This window comes from Dipodomys spectabilis, unplaced genomic scaffold, assembly GCF_019054845.1.
Source record: "Dipodomys spectabilis isolate Male_0828 unplaced genomic scaffold, ASM1905484v1 ptg000242l, whole genome shotgun sequence".
NCBI classification, from domain to species: Eukaryota; Metazoa; Chordata; class Mammalia; order Rodentia; family Heteromyidae; genus Dipodomys; species Dipodomys spectabilis.
Genome location: NW_024870919.1, coordinates 5,978,954 through 6,000,463, shown reverse-complemented (window position 1 = coordinate 6,000,463; position 21,510 = coordinate 5,978,954). Strand labels below are relative to the sequence as shown.

The 21,510-nt window shown below is 37.3% G+C and overlaps 1 non-coding gene across 1 annotated transcript; it reads right to left on the bottom strand.

The window, feature by feature from the left end:
- Nucleotides 1–17,945: 17,945 nt before the first annotated feature.
- On the bottom strand, nt 17,946–18,052 carry LOC122124718. Its single transcript, XR_006150624.1, has one exon. It is a non-coding gene; the product is annotated as a U6 spliceosomal RNA (small nuclear RNA).
- Nucleotides 18,053–21,510: the final 3,458 nt, after the last annotated feature.

The following is a 21,510-nucleotide window of genomic DNA, read 5'->3' as shown; positions in this document are numbered from 1 at the left end:
AACAATGGAATAGAATTGAAAACCCAGAAATGAACCTAAAGACCTGTAGCCATCTAATCTTCGATAAGGGAGCTAAAATAATAGAATGGAAGAAAGACAGCCTCTTCAGTAAATGGTGCTGGCAAAATTGGTTAACTACCTGTAGAAAACTAAAGCTAGAACCTTATATGTGACTCTGCACCAGAATCAACTCCATATGGATCAAAGACCTCAGAGTCAAAGCATACACTCTGAAAACATTACAGGATGGAATAGGAGAAACCCTAGGTCTTCTTGGAGCAGGCCGAAATTTTCTTTATAGAGACCCGAAACACAACAAATCAAAGAAAGATTGGACAAATGGGATTCCATGAAGTTGCAGAGCTTCTGCACGGCAAAGGACATAGCTAGCAAGATCAATAGAAAGCCCACGGATTGGGAGAAGATCTTCACTAGCCAAACAATGGACAAGGGTCTCATATCTAAAATACACTCGAAACCCAAAAAATTAAATCCCCCAACAACAAATCCTCAAAGAACAACTGCCCAATAAATAAGTAGGCTAAAGACTTAAAGAGAAACTTCTCTGAAGAAGAAAGAAGGATGGCTAATAGAAACATGAAGAAATGCTAATCTTCCCTAGCCATAAAAGAAATGATAATCAAAACAACATTGAGATACCACCTCTCCCCAGTTAGAATGGCAAAAATCAAGAACTCTAACAACAGATGCTGGAGGGGATGTGGACAGAAGGGAACCTTACTGTATTGTTGGTGGGAGTGTAAACTTGTTCAACCACTTTGGAAAGCAGTATGGAAGTTTCTCAAAAGACTTCACTTAGAGCTCCCCTAAGACCCAGCAATCCCACTTTTGGGCATTTACCCAAATGTTTACAAACAAGACCACACTAAAGCTACCTGCATAACTATGTTTATTGCAGCATTATTTACCAAAGCTAAGATATGGAACCAACACAGAAGCCCCTCAGTAGATGAATGGATCAAGAAAATATGGTATATATATACACAATGGAATTCTATGCCTCCATCTGAAAGAATGACATTGTCCCATCTGTTAGGAAATGGAAAGGCTTGGAAAAATTGTATTAAGTGAAGTAAGTCAAGCCCAAAGAAATATAGGTCCCATGATTTCCCTTATTTGCAATATCTAGTATATGTATGAGTCAAGCAGAAAAGGTCAGATAATATGATGTTAGGAAAATGAACCCTTAGATATGTATTTAAATGTTTTCTTTTTCTTTTACTCATTTGTATCTAACGCATTTATAAGATTATTTCCTTGTTGCTGTTTATTTCCCTCCCCCACAGTATAACCCCTGCTTTCCCTATATTTTATGTCGGTAAAACTTGTGCAAGAGAAGAGGGAAATCAAGTCGTTTAAGGATACAGGTGGACCGGTTGCAACACTGAAAAGTACAAGTTGTCATGTCGAAAACGAACTTTACAACTTTGATGTGGCAGGGGGTGGGGGGAGGATTGGGTTGGGGGACTGGGAGAGGCTGGGAAAGGATGTGAAGGGTAAACAAAGGAGGAGGCTGCAATGCTTGATTAGAAATGTACTCATTATCTTGCCCATTTAATTGTATCCCCTCTGTACAGTATGTTCATAATAAAAATAAAAAAATGAAAAAAAAGAAACAAACAATATTAAACCTGCCAAAATAAACCATCATGAACAACACACAACTAGTGTTTGTTCCTCATACCTTTCATCTGAACTATAGCTTGGATTATATATGTGAACCAGGGGCATTAAGCAGTTCATCATTTTACAAATGAGTATTTGAGTGTCTGCTTTGACTCCCAAGGTTTTGATCCATTTGGAGTTGATTTTGGTGCAGGGTGATAGATAAGGATGGAGCTTTAGTATTCTATAAGTAGTTAACCAATTTTGCCAGCACCATTTACTGAAGAGGCTGTCTTTCTTCCATTCTTTTTTTAGCTCCCTTATCAAAGATGAGATGACTATACATCTGTAGGTTCATTTCTGGGATTTCAATTCTATTCCAATGGTCCTGAAGTCTGTTCTGTTGCCAGTACCAAGTTGTTTGGATTACTATGGCTTTGTAGTTGAGTTTGAAATTTGGTATTGATATTCCTCCAGCACTATATTGTCTGTTAAGGATCGTTTTGGCTATTTGGGCTCTTTTATTATTCCATATGAGTTTTTGGATTGCTTCCTTTATTTCCTTGAAGAATGAAGTTGGAATATTGAGAGGTATCACATTTGTAGGGAGCCTTGGGTAGTATTGCCATTTTAACGATATTAATCCTTCTAATCCAGGAGCAAGGGAGGTTTTTCCACTTTCTAAGTTCTGCTTTATTGTCTTTTTCAGGTCTTTAAATGTTTTCATCATAGAGGTCCTGCACTTCTTGGTTAAGTTAATCCCTAGGGATTTTATTTTTTGTGGGGCTATGATGAATGGAGTTGCTTTCCTAATTTAAGCCATACTTTTCTCATTGTTGGAATACAGAAAAGACATTTTTTGAGGGTTAATTTCATACCCTGCTACTTTGCCAAAGTTTTGAATCAGCTGAAGTAATTTGGGAGTGGAGCCCGTGAATAGGAGAAACCCTAGATCTCCTTGGCACAGGACAAAATTTTCTTAATAGAGACCCAGAAACACAAATAATCAAAGAAAGGTTGGGCAAATGGGATTGCATGAAATTGCAGAGCTTCTTCATGGCAAATGATATAGCTAGGAAGATCAGTAGAAAGCCCACAGACTGGGAGAAAATGTTCGCTAGCCATACAATGGACAAAGGTCTCATATCTAAAATATACCTGGAATTCAAAAAATTAAATCGCCCAACCACAAATCCTCAAAGAAACAACTGCCCAATAAATAAGTCGTCTAAGACTTAAAGAGAAACTTCTTTGAAGAGGAAATAAGGATAGCCAATAGACACATGAAGAAATGCTCAACTTCCCTAACCATAACATAAATGTAAATCAAAACAACATTGAGAGACCACCTCACCCCAGTTAGAATGGCTAGAATCAAGAACTCTAATAACAGATGCTGGAGGGGATGTGGACAGAAAGGAACCTTACTGCATTGTTGGTGGGAGTGTAAACTTGTTCAACCACTTTGGAAAGCAGTATGGAGGTTCCTCAAAAGACTCCACATGAAGCTCCCCTATGACCCAGTAATCCAACTTTTGGACATTTACCCAAATGATCACAAACAGGACCATAAGAAACTACCAGCATAGCTATGTTTATTGCGGCATTATTTACCATAGCAATGATATATCCAACCCAGATGTCACTCAGTAGATGAATGGATCAAGAAAATTTGGTCTATATTCACAATAGAATTCTATGCTTCCATCAGAAAGAATGACATTACACTTTTTTTAAGGAAATTGAAAAAGCGTGGAAAAAATTATATTAAGTGACATAAGCCAGGCCCAAAGAAACAGAGGTCCCATGTTTACCCATATTTGCAATAACTAGTATATGTCTGAGACAAGCAGAAAAGTTCAGATAAGTGGATGTTAAGTGAAATGAACCACAAGAGAAGGATCCAAATGATTTTTCTTTCTTGTGATTGATTCTCACATATTTATAAGATGATTTCTTTGTTGCTTTGTATGTCCCTCCCCTACGATATAACCCTGCTTTCACTGTATTTGATTTTGGTATAATTTGTGGAGAGGAATGGAAACAACAAATGGTTTAAATAGGAATACAGGTGGACCCGTTGCATCAATGAGATATACAAGACGTTGTTGAAAAACAAACTTTACAACTTTGGCCGGGGGGGGGGATGGGGAGTGCGGTGTGTGGTGGTGGGGTGTGTGGGGGGGAGATAAGAAGGGATCAGAAGGGGAAACAAAGGATGGGGCAACAATGCTTGAGAAGAAATGCACTCATTACATTGCCCAAGTAATTGTAACCCCTCTGTATTGTATTTTCACAATTAAAAAAAGACTTTTTGAAGACAGGTGTCAATGGCTCATGCCTGTAATCCCAGCTTCTCATGAGGCTGAGATCTGAGGATTGCAGTTCTAAGCCAGCCCAGGAAGAAAAGTCCCCATAAGACTCTTTTTCCAATTAACAACTCAAAAGCCAGAAGTGGCTCCTTGCCTCAATTCGTAGAGTGCTAACTAACTTGAGCACAGAGTCTCAGGCACAGTGCCCAGGCCCTGAGTTCAAGCTGCACAATTGACAAAAAATAAACATTTCAAAGTCTGAATTACTTGTGAATTAAAATGTCAGCATTGGTATAGAATTCTATAATCTTCTACAGATTTCATTATATTTGTGGTTAGAAAAAGTAGCACTTGAATAAAGGACTTTTTTTTCATAAATTAGGACAGATTGTTCTCTAACTAGAGGAAATTGCTGGACTCATACATAATATTTGGTTTTTGTTTTGTTTTTAGGACAGGATGAGAAACCTTATTTCTGCCAATGGCCATTTGGATATGTATAACATCATTCACAGGCCATGCAGAATTAACAGTAAAGACAGGACACAGTCAACTGGCAATAAACTTATTTGTCTTTATGCCATGTTCCAAATGATTTGTTTAGCTTATATTTCCCCATGGCCTATAGTTTCCTATTCCTGATTTCCTCAAAATACAAGCATGTTCCACCAATTCAGATTTGAGCCAGGCAATATGTAGTATTAGTGCCAAGAGTCGAAGAAAATTGTAATACAACCAGGGAAGCACGAAACCAACACTTTAGCAGCTGGACACTGAGGACTCAGGCCTATAATCCTTGCTACTCAGGAGGCTGATGATCACAGTTCAAAGCCAGCTGGAGTGAGAAAATCTGTGAGACCTTTTTCTCCAATTAACATCCAAACAGCCATAAAGGGAGCTGAGGCTTGAGAGGTAGAGTAACCTTGATTACAAAAACTCAGGGATAGCACCCAATCCTGAGTTCAGCTGAAAGTCAAGCACAAAAACAAAACAAGCAACAACAACAAAAAACTGGGAGGAAGCTCAGTAAGGGTGGCATTGTCTACAAGACAAATGTACACATTACATGAATTGTGAAATGGTAACATCGCTGTACACACCTTAGTAACAATTACATTTAAAAAATAATCTGAGAAATCCCGAAGCCATGGAGCCTAATGATGCGCATCTACTTTCTAGAATTTCAAAGTCCCATTCTCTGACCTGGTAGCACACAGGTTGTAGCCCAGGGTGATGAGAAAATATGAAACCAGAGATCCTTTCAGATTGTCCTACCAACTCTTTTATTACTTTAAGCAAAAAAACAAAACAAAGCAAAGTAAACAAAATAGACTTTATGGTTAATTAAGCTGCAATTAAATATTCCAGGCCAAATTATATTGTTAAATGATGAGTTAGTACATATGTTTTGTAGATACTGAACTCACATGTGTCACAAAAATATCCATGAATTCATAACTAGAAACTTTGAAGTGTAAAGTATATTAATTAGGTGAGTTTCATTAGGTAGCCAATGAAGAGAACACCGCACTGTATTCAGTCTGGTAAAATCGTTTATTTACTGAACTGCTGCCCATGCCATATAGGGTGGAAAGGCATGTACAAAAAAATAGAGCGACCCAACCTTGAGCCAGGATTCATCTAGGCGAAGGACCGAATGAGGTGTGGCCAGGTGGGGGAAAAGTCTGGCCACACTGGATCTAGATGTGACTTCAAGGCCTGGGACTCTTCTCTGGTCAGATGGAAAGTGTGACCAGAGGCTGACCAGGTTGTGACTTAGCAGGAGGGGGAAGTGGCTGCCTCCAGGTGTGCCAGATACCTAGATAATACATGAAGGGTGGAAACTAAGCCAAGAAGTGGGGAGGTGTCTGCATAGAGTCTGCATGGCCTGGAGCAAACCTAATACCAAATACAGGTAGTACCTCTGCCATGTGACTCTTGACTCCAAACAGTTCATTCTCAATTATTTTCTTTCTTTCTCTCCTTCTTTCTCTCTCTCTCTCCTTCTTTCTCTCTCTCTCTCCTTCTTTCTCTCTCTCTTTCTTTCTCTCTTTCTTTCTTTCTTTGTATCTTTCTGTCTTCCTTCCTTCCTTCCTTTTTTCCTTCCTTCCTTCCTTCCTTCCTTTCCTCCTTCTCTGTCTCTGTCTCTCTGTCTCTCTGTCTCTCTGTCTCTCTGTCTCTCTGTCTCTGTCTCTGTCTCTGTCTCTCTCTCTCTCTCTCTCTCACTCTGTCTATTTCTCCTCTCACTCATCCTCCCTCTCTCCCCTACTGAACACTTTCTGAGTTGAACTCACAGGCTTGGAAGAGCAGCTCAATTGACGAATGTGAAATTTAATTTAATGTTACCTTACACCTCAACAGCATGGCATCTCATGCCATTTGGAGGAGGAAAGCAAGCACGCTCACTGCATTTTCTGAGGTCCATCCTGGGAAGGTGTGGAAGATTCCACCCTCCTCTTGGGGAAATCTCAGCCCAGTTTCTGCATCAGGAGATGTGACTGCCTCCAAGTGTGCCAGTTACCAAGTGACGCAGATACTAGTCAGAGACTTAGCCTCGTGTGGTGCTGAGATTAATGGCATGATTCACCATGATCCACTAGATTGTTAGGATTGGGACTTCCTAAATTTTTGGTTAGGCTTTGTTCAAATTGTGATCTATTTATTTCTGATTGCTAACCATGATTAAACATGTGAGCCAGCACATCAAACCATTTAAAGTCCTTTATCACACATGGAAGACATGAAGTTTCTTTTCCCAAGTGACATACAAGTTGACAGACAGCAAAAGTAAATCCTTAATTCTGGTCTAGATGTGTTTTTAATGTGAAACAAAATTACTTAGCAAAATATCTGACCACTGTGATTATACTTTCAAATTTACCCTATATTTCAATATCAAATCACCTATATTAGCCAATGATTAACTCAAATTACCTGTAATCATTTATTTCTGTCATATCTTCTAAAGGTAGGCAGAACAAGAAAGACTAGACTTGTTAGGGGCGGGGCCTCTTGTGGAGTAGGTGGGACTTTAGGATGGAGGCTGGCAGGTGGACAGGTTTTCAGTGGAAGAACGTGGCGTCACTGTGGAGGAGGCTGTTTGGGGCAGAGCTTGGAGGAAGAAGATCAAGGTTACAAAGGAGGAGGTTACTTAGAGGAGAGGTTCTGGTGGAACATTGTGAGCCCTAGTGGGTATGTAGGGTGGTGATTCACATAAGGCAGGGAAGAGAAAGGAGCCTGACAGAAGTTGGGGTTTCTGATGCAGTAATGTGGAACTATTAGGGAGAGGCTTTTTGGGGTCTGGTTTTGAGAGGATAAGGCGATGCTAGAAAAACGTGGGCTAGAAAGTGACGGGGTTCCTCGTGGAGAATGGCAGGCCTTTGGAAAGTGTGTTAGGGTGGAGGTGGGGTTTCTGGCAGAGCAGGATGTAGTTGCAATATATGGAGGAGTTTTTCAGAACCAGGGCTTGTGACAGCAGGGATAGGATACAGTGAACTAGACTGGTTAGGATGGGGTTTCTGGTGTAGCCAGTCACCACTTCGAAAAGAGGAGTAAGTTTGGGTGGGGAATTAAGTGCTGCAAGGCAGGACAAGGACTTTGGACAGGGTTTCCAGTAGTGCAAGGCAACCTTCACCAAGGGACTATTGAGGGACAGTGATTTACAGTTGAGCCTGTGAGGCTTCCAGAGGGAAGCCAACTGCTGCAGTGTTTTCCAGTGGAGCAATGTGGGTGTTGAGAGATGGGATAGTGTGGTGGGGGTTTTCTAGTGGGGTTTTTCTGGGGCAGGGCAGGGCTTGGATCCATGGGCCTATTGGAGGAAGGGCTATGAAAAGGAGTGGAAGGTCTACAAAGGTGTAGGATATTATGGGCAGGATATCTGGTGTAGTACCGTGTGTATCTGAGGGAGGACCCAATAGAGGGAGGTTTATCTGGGGAGCAATGCAGGGCATTGAAAAGGTAGATATGGGAGGTGGAGAGGCTTGTGGTGAAGCAAGGCTGGCATTCCAGGCAGGAGATGGGCTGTGTGACAATCTTCTGACCAACCAAGGTGGGGCTTCAAGGGCAGTTATAGGGAAGTGGACCTGTTTGGTATAGCATGATGGGCTTTGTGGGAAAGATTATGTTTAGGGCTAGATTTAAGAGGTTAGGCCACTTAAAAGTAGACTAGTTATAGGCGGAGTTACTGATGAAACAAGGTAGGGCTTGAGGAAGAAGTCTGCTTGGGGGTGGGGAATGAAAGAAAAGGGAGGAGCTTGGAGGTACTACGATATGGGAGCAATGGGAATGTGAGGGACTAGCGTAGTTAGGGATGAGTTATATGGTGGATGAAGTGAGAATTAGAGGGAAGAGCCAATGTAGGTGTGGTTGTTGGTGCAGCAAGGAGGGACATAGAAGGAGGCGATATAGATGTGGCCTGGTTTCTGGTGGTGCAGAGCAGGGATTCCAGGAAGGGGTGGAGTAGAGGAATGCTTTCCCTGTAGCAGAGGAGGACTTTCAGGAAGGTCGCAGTCAGGACTTTGAAAGTTTATAGCAGGACTACCAGGGGGTAGGTTACTTAAGGTTGTGCTTTTTAAGGAGGAGAAATGTGTTTCCAGTGGATTCAGTCAAGTTTTATAGGAAGTAGGGATAGGAAAGTGGCAAGACTTATTGAAGAGTGGAGCTACAAAAAGTAAACCGTTACTGTTAATAGAACACAATTTTCTGTAAGTTTTGAATTATATTACTTTTATGTATGCGAGAGATACTGGAGAAAGTAACCAAGTAATAATTCCTTCCTAGTGAAATTTTTCTTTATTCCAATTGAGTGAAAATAAAACCACAGGTCACATTAGGCTGAGAGACACAAAGTGGACTAAGACACATAAAGCATTGGAATTGATTCCCTAGCACAACCTATAAGGACCACAAATAAAATTTTAAAATGTCTCACTTAGTCACAATGGACACTCTATTGTCTTAAAATTGTGAATGAATAGAACCTTTTCTCTGACCATTTTAGAAATCATAAAAATAAGTGGCAATGTTTTAACTTTATATAACATTGGAAAGTATACTAAAAATAATTAGGAAAATCTAAAATTGTACACAGAATGTTTGTTCTCCAGCAACAATTTTAATCTAAAAGAATTTAAAACCAGAAAATTGCCAAATAGTGAGTTTGCAGCATTGTTTCTTTTTAGTTCTCAAAATGGTGACTTAAGCATTGTGTCTTTATCATTGGATGCATCGATGTTAAAACATATCTAAGAATGTGAAGCACTACTATACAAACCCTGAAGAAATTCAGAAGGATCTGTGAAATGATGTTGCAATAAAATTGATGACTAATTACAGTAGGAATTGATCTTCACTAGGCCCAAAAATATTTTCCAGAAAAGGCTACATTGAAAAAAAAAAAAACAATGAACAGAAAGCAGGGAGGCAGACTTTGAAGTAAACATTATCCAATGAACAACATCTATTGAGCCATGATTGCAATCTTCTTTTACCTAAGTTACAGTTACTGACCCATGTTCTTCCCTAATGCCAAATAACAATACCATGACAATGCAGTAATCATTTTCAAGGCATTAGACTTTACAGAAAGAATTCAATGAATGTATTGCTAGAAAATAAAGATAGATGTCTGAGATAAAGATTGAAGAAAATATCCTGAATTTCTGTCCCTTCGAGGTGAAGAGGGGTACAAGCCAAAGCACAAGGAGAACGGATGGAAGTACAGTAGTGCACACCAGTAGTTCCCAAGGTGCAATGTTGAATGTAACAGGGGAGAAAATCAACATGACCATTAAAGGACTTAGCACTTGAGAGTAGAGGGAATTACATGAAAATACATGGAGAATTACAAAGGATGCCCTTGCATATTTGGCAGAAGTGTGCATGGCATAGAATTCTAAAATATGTGGAGATATTATAAGAAACTACTTGTACTCAAATGGTGCGATGATCAGTAATAAACATGATTACAGGACATTGAATAATCATAAAGTTCTTGCTTCAGTAGTAGATAAATTCTGTTTTGAAACACCTAACACACTATAAAACCAAGAGAAGAAGTTTCAAATTATATATAAGTGACTTGACTGCAACAAGAGAGTTCAAAAAATAAAATCACATAATGTGGATGCAAAAGGTTAACATTATAAAGGTAATCTTTAAACAATTCATATTTTATTTGACTAGTACTGATTATAAATTATTTTTTTCCTTACATATTTTGGATTCACAAAACAACAAACAACAAAACAAAACAAAACAAATGACCCTTGACAATAAAGCTGGATGCCAGTATCTCTATCTCACTAGGCTGAGATTGGAAGCTCATGGTTCACACACATGGCTGGAGTAGCAATCCATGAGACATTTATGTTCAATTGTTCAATCAAAGACAGAATGAAACATTGGTTCAAATAGTACAGACTCAGTCAGTCATGAGTGAAAAAAAAAACTAGCAAGAATTTGAGGCTCCAAGGCAAGTTTCATTACTGCACACACACGCGCGCGCACACACACACACACACACAAACCCACACACACAAATGGAATCAGAGAGGAAGAGGGAGAGAAAAAAGGGATTGTTAATAGTTTAAAAAGTGAACCTTTCTGATGGAGGCATAGAATTCCATTGTGTATATATACCACATTTTCTTGATCCATTCATCTACTGAGGGACATCATGGTTGGTTCCATATCTTAGCTCTGGTAAATAATGCTGCAATAAACATAGTCGTGCTGGTAGCTTTATTGCGGCCTTGTTTGTTATCATTTGGGTAAATGCCCAAAAGTGGGATTGCTGGGTCATAGGGGAGCTCTATGTGGAGTTTTTTGAACCTCCATACTGCTTTCCAAAATGGTTGAACAAATTTACACTCCCACCAACAATGCAGTAAGGTTCCATTCTGTCCACATCCCCTCCAGCATCTGTTGTTGTTAGAGTTCTTGATTATAGCCATTTGATACAGGTGGATGCATTGCAACAATGAGATGTACAAGTCGTTATGTGGAAAAACAAACATTACCACTTGGGGGGAGGAGGAGGACATGGTAGGGGACGGGGGACTGATGGGAAGGGATGGGAAAGGGAAACCAAGAGGAAGGCTACAATGCTTGATAAGAAATGTAATCATTATCTTGCCCATGTAATTTTAACCCCTCAATACAGTATTTTCACAATGAAAAAAATAAAAGTTAACCTATCTGCCAGGACTATCCTAAGCATACATTAATTAATGAAAATGAGGGAAACCATGGATCCTATGTTACTTTGAGTCTGGCTTCCTTCACATAATATGATTTTTCCAAGTCTTTCCATTTTGTTAAGAAAGAGGCTCTGTCATTCTTTCTGATAGAAGCATGAAATTCCATTGTGTATATATACCACATTTTCTGGATCCACTCATCTATTGAGGGGCATCTGGATTGGCTCCATATTTTAGCTATGATAATAATGCTGCAAAAACATAGTTGTGCTGGTAGTTTTAGTGTATGTGTATGACAAAGATATGACAATAAGTATATATCTAAAGGTGGAGGCATGAATATATTAAAAACAGGAATGAGAAAAGGATGTCCACTCTCTCTACTACTCTTCAATATAGTAGTGTACTTTCTAGCAAGAGCAATAGGCAAGAGAAAACCATAAAGGGGATGCAAATAGGGAAGAAGTAAAACTATCCCTTTTCACAAATGAAATGATCCTGTATATAAAGGACCCTATAGCTTCCTTCCTCAAGTTAGTAAAGGTGATGCTAACTTTCAGCAATGTAGGAGGGTATAAAAACCACAAGAATCAGTAGATTTTCTGTGTTACCAACAATGGGACTGATAGATTAAACCATAATATTCTGCAATTGTGGCCAGCCTGAAGCACATTTTCCCAAGAATATTCTGTAGTGTAAAAGAGGAACAACTATCAAAATAAAGGTGAAAATACTTGTCTGCTACAGACTGATTCGTGTTGCTTATATCGGTTGTTGTTTTCATTACTTCAAACACATGGATAATTTATATTGGGATTACAAAAACTGCACAGGATTAATGGAATCAACATTCAGTTTACTTTCATATATCCAATATAATACACTTAACCCCTTACGGAAAATTATGTCCAACTGTATAAACAATGTCAGGAATATAAAATAAGCCTCAGTAAGTATTATCTGGCACAAATACACCATCATCTACTCAGAAATTCAGTCTCTCTATAAATATTTATTTGGTACAAAATAATAAAAATTTAATTAATGAATATGACTTTTAAGTGTCATCTGAAATACTACTCGTGTTTTAATTTATATAAATGTATAGATGTCACCTAGACAGGAATTTAACATGCGTGTAGAAATCAAATTTCCACAATTTAAGCTAGATGAGAGGAGTCATACCTTCGTGTACTGTGTGGTGTGAATTTTACCACAAGGCTGCACCCTTCAACCTAATACCAAATTCATGTGCAATAATTTCCTATTTGATGTTGAGTGCTAAGTGTAGAATACAATTTGAATTACCACATCAATTTACATAAATGAAACAATAATGATGTATTATTTAAATTTTAATGCTTCTCAATTTTACAATTCCTGAAATATATCATTAAAATTAGTTTCACATTTTTCTTTTCTATAGCTACTAAAATTATACATTAAACATTCAATATTAAGAAATCAATAATAAGTAACCTATTATTATAATGATATACTATTAAACTGTGATTTGAAGTATATTTCTAACAAATTGTGATGTAAAAAACATTTAATAGAATTATGGGTAATATTTTTTAAACTCACCAGCTTGTTATTTGTTTCCTAGTTGTGTCATTTGTTATTGTTCCAAGTCATCTCTCCATGTTCATTGTTTTTTTATATATTTTTTGGGGGGGCGTCCAGCCGTGGGGCCTGAACTCTGGGCCTGGGCGCTTTCCCTCAGCTCTTCAGCTCAAGGCTAGCGCTCTACCACTTGAGCCACAACACCACTTCCACCTTTTTTCTTTTTGTTTATGTGGTGCTGAGGAATTGAACCCAGGGTCTCAGGCATGCAAGGCAAGTGCTCTACTACTGAGCCACCTTCCCAGCCCTCCACCTTAATTGTTTAGTTTTCTATTTTACCTCTTTTGGTTTGCTGATTGTGCATTTTCCCCTTTTTAGTGACTGACATGAGGATGAAAATCTGTATGATAGCTTATTACTTCCTATGTTACTGTAAAATTCCTGTTGTCTACAGCTGTTCTACTCTTCATTGTATAATACAGTATTTTCCCCACTTCCATCTCCTGTATTTCTGCTCTCATGTATGTTATTTTATTATTTAAATTTTATTGTCAAGATAATGTACAAAGGGGTTATAGTTACATAAGTAAGGTAATGAATTCCTTTTTTCTTAACTTGTTATCCCTTCCTTCATTTTTCTCCCTCTTCCCTCCCAAACCCCCCAAGAGTATTTCCAATATATTGTCTTGTGATTATCACTTTTGCATAGGTTTCCCCTTTGTCCTTTGTCTCTCCATTTTTTTCACTTTCCCTTCCCTAGTTGAGACCAACATATTTACAAAACCCAGGGTATCAAAATCAAATATAGTGATAAGTCAGGAAAACACAAAAGGTTAAAAAGAAATCACATAGTACATTAAGAACAACAACAACAAATAACATGTCTTGGAGTTCATTTCGCTTGGAATCACCTTATATGGTCATATGTACTTAACAATTGAGCTATTCTGCTCATCTACTAAGATTATCCTTGATGTACACAATAATCCTCCCCTATTACCCAGTAATCCCACTTCTGGGTATTTATCACAGTGACCACAAACAAGGCACAATTATGTTTATCACAGTATTATTTACCATAGCTAAGATATGGAATCAACCCAGATGCACCTCAGTAGATGAATTGATCACGAAAATGTAACACACACACACACACACACACACACACACACACACACACATACACACCTATATACACATGGAATACTATGCTTCCATCAGAAAGAATAATATCACCTCTTTGTCAGGAAATGGAAGATACTGGAAAAAATCACATTAACTGAAGTAAGCCAGACTTAAAGAAACATATGTCCAATGGGTTCCCTTATTTGTAATAATTAGTTTATATCAAAGATAATCTCATGTATTTTAATTTGACATTTTGTTCTATGTTGAGCATACAACATTATTGCTATCTTATTTGTTATTATTTCTACAAACTGGCAGGTATATTTAAAGAATTATGTTAATCTCATCCATTACTGAAGGAGAACAACTAAAAGAGCAACCCCTACAAGGAAGAACAACTCCTACTTAATTAGCTTCATTCCTATGTAAAGCCAGTGTTGTCCGCTGTATCCTCATATTGTACATTACAACTCTATACTTGGTCATTCTGTATATCTACTATCATCTATATTGTGACATAAATGCCCCAGAAATTCCAGTTTGCTTTACTTTTTGAAAAATTTCTCTGTTGTTTTAGGTTGGTGTGTGTGTGTGTGTGTGTGTGTGTGTGTGTGTGTGTGTGTGTGTGTGTGTGTGTGTGTGTGTGTGTGTGTGTGTGTTTGGACAAAGATCAGAAGACAACATTTTTCTTTATTTAGAATACATCTTTCAGGTCATTGTAAGTTGTGGCTAACGGGAGAAGTCTCTTGCTAGTTTAGGGATGAAACAAAAATATATTTGTGCATGCACCACAGTTGCTTTATTAGTCTGTAGTTGAACACATAACTTTGATTTATATCTTGCTTGTTGTGGATAATGTGAATAACAATGAACTATAGATGTATTTACTAGTTACCCAGAGAGAAATAATCATATGATTGGTGGGTCAGATGATATTTCAACTCTGTATTTCTTTAGAAAACTCCATACTACTTTCTAGAATGAGAATAATAACTGGTATTTTAACCACGAGTGTAGAAAATTTCCTTTTCTCCACACTATCACCAACATAATTAAGTTTTGAGTTTTTTGAAAAGGCAGGTTTTTATTATGTGCAGTACCCAGACTGGCCTTAGGCTCAAATCCTCTTACTCCAACCTTCCAAATGCTTGGAATTACAAGCCTTTACTACCACACCAAGTTCCTTTGATTTTTTTGATGAGTTATAATAGTTATGAAGTAGTATCATAATAATTTTGAATTGCATTTCTCTAATGACTTCTGTTCACAAAGCATTAATCCAGCATAGAAGTGGTATTAAACACAACTTTGTAAACCCACTGGTGATTTTCAGGGCATTTTGCAAAATATGGCTATTCAGAACTTTTGTCGATTTTTAATCAATTTCCTTGTTAATCTCATCTTTAATCTCTATATACAAAATCAATAATTAATTCAATATAGTAGAAAGGAAAACAATTGAGCAACTCCTCACAATTTTCAATTTTCAATAACATGATATTGCTTAAATCATTTTCTGTTTACACTTGAGACTATATAACTCAATTTATTTAGATCTTTTACAAGGCTCTCTGTATTTTATTTATTTTATGCTGATTGCTCTTTCCAAATCCTGTATGTCTAATTCTCCTTGGTTTCTTGCAAACTGAAGAATAAATTGAAGGAAGCAACCCAAAAATAGAGTTCCTCTCATCTGATGATGCCTCTACAAGAATGAGGAAAGAGTTCATCCTGCTAAGGACCTTTGTATGATAGGATATCAAAAGGAGAATTCATTCTTCTATGTCTTCCCTGACTTTGCAATTTACCTTAAATGATGTAAAACTCAATATACTGCTCAGTTACTTTTACGTTTTATGAGTTTTGCACATTATCATATGGACTTCACCCCAGTCTACAGCATTCCTTCATTATTCTGTCACTGATAGTTTTACACTATCAAGACATAAGATAACCAGTTTGATTTACAGCATGAGAAGTTATCCAGCTGGTTTCCTTGGAAGCACAGCATAGTCAATAAATAACATTACTTCTGGTTGCTCACTACATGTAATGATTCCTGTGATATATATCACATTCTGTTTAATATTAAAAAAAACTACTGGGTAAACTGAAAGCTCATTCATAGAAGTTTATGTTAAGTATTTCACAAGTTTTATGTCTCTTAGGTCTTAAAAAATTTGCTGTAATGCTAATGTTATTACCATTTTAGTGTTGAGAAAAATTGTAATTCAAGGCACTAAGTGCATTGCCCAAAGACATATAGTGAGGAAGGAAATGAGTCAAAGTTTCCAAAAGCCTTTCAGCAATACAAAAATGTAGGTAAAATCTTTCCATTCTCTTATACTCTCAATTCAATATTCATATTGTCCAATAAATAATAGCATAAAAAATATTGCCCACGGTAATTGTTTTCTATCATATTTTGTCTTCAACACAGACTGAGTTGGTGACTTTGGGTTATCATGCACAGTGCTGAGATTATAAATTGAGGTCCAAAGAGAGCCAAATTTTTCTGTCCCACAGTTCCAGTATCCTTTTTAAAAAGTACTAAAACTTTTAAATACCATCACTTACTGTCTTTTAAGTATCCCAAAACGTAAACAATTCACATATAGTCACTCCAAAATGCTTTAAAAGTAGGAAATAATAAAACAGGCCCTCCTGAACTAAAGTTTCTTCTACATTTAAAATTATTCCTAAAGCCTTGTACTGGTTTGTCATACCTGTAATCTTGTCTACCCGGCATATCTACAAAGGAGCATGGGATCTGTGGGTAGGAGTTGGAAGCCAATTAAGGCAAAAAAAAATCAAAATATTATTTTTCAAAAATTTAAATGAACTAGCAAAGGTCCAGGAATGGAGATGTAGCTCATATAATAGCTCACAAAGCTAGAGAGGAAAGGCCTTGCAAATCCTTGAAGCTCTGAGTTCAAACTCTGGGCATGCCAATATGCACGCACACACACACATGCACACGCACACACGCGCGCACACACACACACACACATACACTTATTCAAAATATCTTCAGGTCAGTATTTTGCATTAATTTCTTGTTTAATGATATTATATGGTTAAAATAATGGAAATAAACTCTTCCATCATTTTTAAACGTTTTTTATTGTAAAAATACTATACAGAGGGGTTACAGTTACATGAGCAAAGTAATGAGTATATTTCCTATCTAACATTGTTACCTCCCCCTTTGTTTTTCCCCAACTACCTCTCCCTTACACCTCCACAAGTACACACTTCACCGCCCCCCGCACCCTGCCTAAATTGTAAAGTTAGTATTTCAACATAGTGTCTTGGGCAACTCATTGTTTTAATGGGTCAAACAGTATCTCTATTTGAGCATTTTGGTTTTTCCCTTTCCCTCTCCAAATTAGAGAAATGTATATAAAAGATGCAGGTGCATCAACACCAAATACAGTGAAAACAGGGGTTATACCGTGTGGGACGACCAAATTAAAAAAAAAATCTCATCGTACATTATAAGTGCATTAGAAACAACAGCAAGAAAGGAAAAACACACACTTGTGTCCCTAGCTTGGGTTTATTTAGTTTAACATCACCTTATCTAGTCATATGCACATAGCTTTTGACCTTTTCTGCTTTTCCCAGACATATATAACTTATTGCAAATAAGGGATACCATGGGACATATGTTTCTTTGGACTTGGCCTATTTCAGTTAATATAAATTTTTCCAAGTCTTTCCATTTTCTAACAAATTGGGCAATGTCATTCTTTCTGATGGATGATAGAATTCCATCACACACACACACACACACACACACACACACACACACACACACACACACACAATGTTTTCTTGATCCATTAATCTATTGTGGGGCATCGGGGTTGGTTCCATATCTAAGCTATGATAAATAATGTTGCAATAAACATAGTTGTGCTGGTAGTTTTAGAATGGCCTTGTTAGTGATCATTTGGGTGAATGCACAAAAGTGGGATTGCTGGGTCATAGAGGAGCTCTATGTGTAACCCTTTGAGGAACATCGATACTGCTTTCCAAGTGCGTGAACAAGTTTACACTCCCACCAAGAATATAGTAGGGTTCCCTTCTGGTCACATGCCCTCCAGCATCTGTTGTTGTGGAACGCTTCATGAATTTGGGTGTCATCCTTGCGCAGGGGCCATGCTAATCTTCTCTGTATTGTTCCAATTTTAGTGTATGTGCTGCCGAATTGAGCACAGAACATTTTTTATATATAAAGTGGAATTGATTTTTTTAAACTAGATAATTCAACAAAAAGCAAGTTCAAAAGAATTGTGAAATTTTAGAACCAGATATTTGTTACATAAGCACACATTTAAGAATAAAGTCAAGATTGATATGACAAAAACAAAATGAGTCCAGATGTTTGTTGTTCAAGAGATATGTAGGAGGAGGAATTCAATTATTCTATACAGGGCACCTCTCATAATGAACACTGCAGCAAGTGTTAAGGTGTGTTAAAAGTTTTAATGTTTTAAATATGTTTAATTTTGGTAACCTGCTTATATATGCCAAAATTAAGACTGTCAGGTCATAAAACTTTTCCATAAAGTATTTAAGATTTATGGTAGCTGAGATATATTACTAAGTATGTACATTTCAGAGTTTATAGAAAATTTATTAATGAGAAGTTGCAAAGTCATTGGGTAAAGAAACAGAGCAAAGAGATAAGACTTTAACTACACAATTTCTGTTGAAACTTTAGGGCTTCTTTTCTTTATATGTTAGCAAGGAACAAATGATTATATAAGCCATGTATCAGTGATGAGTGAGACATAAAAAGTTATCTTACAGTGTAAATTTAAAGGGTACTCATAGCTTATAAAATTCTTGTTGAACATCATAATCTTAGCCAGTTTTAAATGTACAGGAATATGAGCAAATTGTAAAATCTAATATGTAGTATACACCAAATATTGGAAATACTGGTATTTGGCTTTTATTTTATTAATCATTAATATTTAATTATTGGTTTTCTTTATTTTTTGCATTGTTTTCTTTTTTGCAATATAATACAACTTTTTTAAGTCATCATTACGTGGTATTTTGAAAATGTTACTGGGATGACCATTTTTTATAGGTGCATGTGAATTCACAGCGATCAAAATTAAGAACAAAATATTGATTAAAAATTTTCTCAATTAGAGTCTGAATCAGGAGTGTTGATAAATGTCCACACATAAAATCTTAGCCTTAAGCTGAAGCAGTGGTTTTACAGAGTTGAGGCCACAAAAGTGAGAGACTGTGTTTTGATTAGTTTTTTGGTTTGGTTTTTGTTGGTTGTGGGGCTTGAACTCTGGGTCCTGGGTGCCATCCCTCAGCTCAAGTCGAGTGCTACCACTTGAGCCACAGCTTCACATCTGTCTTTTTCTCCTTATATGGTGCTGAGGAATCAAACCAAGGGCCTCATGCATGCAAGGCAAGCACTCTAACACTGAGCCACCTTCCAAGAACCGGAGAGACTGTTCTTTTAAAAATCATCTGAACAATATTTACTTTCTGCTTTGGGTTATATAATGAAATACATGAGTATCTTTTTATGTTTTTGTGAATTGTCATACTTCTAAATTTATACTAACTTCAGCCACTTCATCCTTTTCAAAGTCATGAAATATCTCTGAGAGTTTGCTTCTGTGAAAACTGTTTTTGCATTTATAATTTCTTCTGAGTAATCTTTCATTTTTATCAAAATTACTTTATATTTTTATATTGATGGATTATCAGACATCAAATACCTTCAAATGTACATGGAGAGTCTAAAGATAGCAGTATGAAGGTTCTCATACAGCTCTTGTTTATCTGTTATGCACTTCCAGTATTATGATATTTCTCTCTCTCTTTCTCTCTCTCTCATTTTCTCTCTTTCTCTTTCATGCTCCATGTCTGCTATTTAGAATTTCTGCTGGTCTACTATTATCCTTGAGGATCCACTGGTTTTGTGGGAACATGATAGGGACCATCAGTTACCCTTGCACTCTTTAAAAGTTATAAGAGTAACGTGATATTATTCTTTGCCATTCTAAATGGCAAAACAACAGATCTAGGAATTCCTTTTCACTTTTATTTCTATTATAATTTTATCTCATAGGCATCCATTTGTGAGCTAAAAGTTCTTTTTCTTTTACAAAGAATGTTTTTCTTTTATTATCAGTCAGTAACCAAAACAAAGCTATCCTAGGGAAAGTAGGCTGAAGTTGTTCACAGGGATGAAAAACAAGGTAATGGGGGAAATGAGCACAGATCCTCAGAGCAGTTTATCATGTACACTTTGTGAGAATGGCAATGTGCTGGGAACTCTAGATTAAATCACTGAACAGCTGATATATATACACATAAATTTATATATTTATATTTATTTATATTTGCATATATGTGTGTATATGCCCTTATATATGTACACATGTATGTTACTATACACACAAATATACACATACATATACACATGTATACATGCACACATGGAGAAAGACACATAGATACAGCCAACACAAGTTTCACTAATTGTTGAATATGCCTTAGATGGAATGCATGGAACCGAATATGTTGAAGATGTCTTTGTCTCTAAGAGTTTTTTTTCCACTTATCTTATCTCCTAAAATTGGTAGTTTTTGCCAGAATCGACTTGCAACATGCCGTACAAGTGATAACAAATCACTCAGAAATCTCAGTAAGTAAAGGTCTTATGGTGTCTCCTTGCTCCCCATGGAATTCTTGCTCTTGTAGACAGTCTCAAAAACCAAAGCAGAAGAATATCCTGGTAAAAAATAAGGTTATAAGGCTTTAAATGGCATCCTTCCTTGAGCTTTTTTTACAAAAGCTACCATCAATTCCTTGAGAGCTTGTTTGGAGGTTCTAGCAGGGGAGCTCAGCTACCCGTATATCCTTGACCTAAGACCGATCCTCCTCTATTGGAGATGGTCGTATATCCTTGACCTAAGACCGATCCTCCTCTATTGGGGATGGTCGTCCTCCTCGACCGAGTGCACAGTTTCGGAGGGACACACATGTAGCGGTGAGGGAGGAAGGGGACACCCACCTCGCCAGCCAGAGCAGCCGAATCAACCCTGGCGATCAATGGGGTGACAGATGTCGCAGCAGATCGCCCTCACATCCAACTACCATCAATTCCTAAGCAGATGAATGAGGCCTCAGAAGACTGGACCTCAGGTCAACACTTAACCAACCCATGTGAAAAGTCTAAAGTTAGAAATGCTGACTGAGGTCTTCCATTTCCTGGCCAAGAAATTTAAAAAAAAGAAAGTTTTTTAATGTATTAAAAATTGAAAATAATTTGTAACCTGTCAATAAATGTGTACAATACAATTATACCAACTGACAAAAGATGATGGGCATTTCACTTATGTGCTTTTGGACTTGGTGAGTGACTATAGGTGTGTCTACACAAGTAGAATAAGCATAAATCAAGCCAGCATTTCTTCATTTAAGATACAAGGAAAGGATACAGGTTGACCCACTGTAGCAATGGGATGTACAAGACAATACCAGACGGGGGTAAAGTGGGGAGTTGAGGAGGTGTGCAGGGAAGGGATGGTAGGAGAAAATCAAAGGAGGGGGTAACAATGCTCAATAAAAAACGTACTCATTACTTTACTTATGTAACTGTAACCCCTCTGTATATGATATTTACAAAAAAT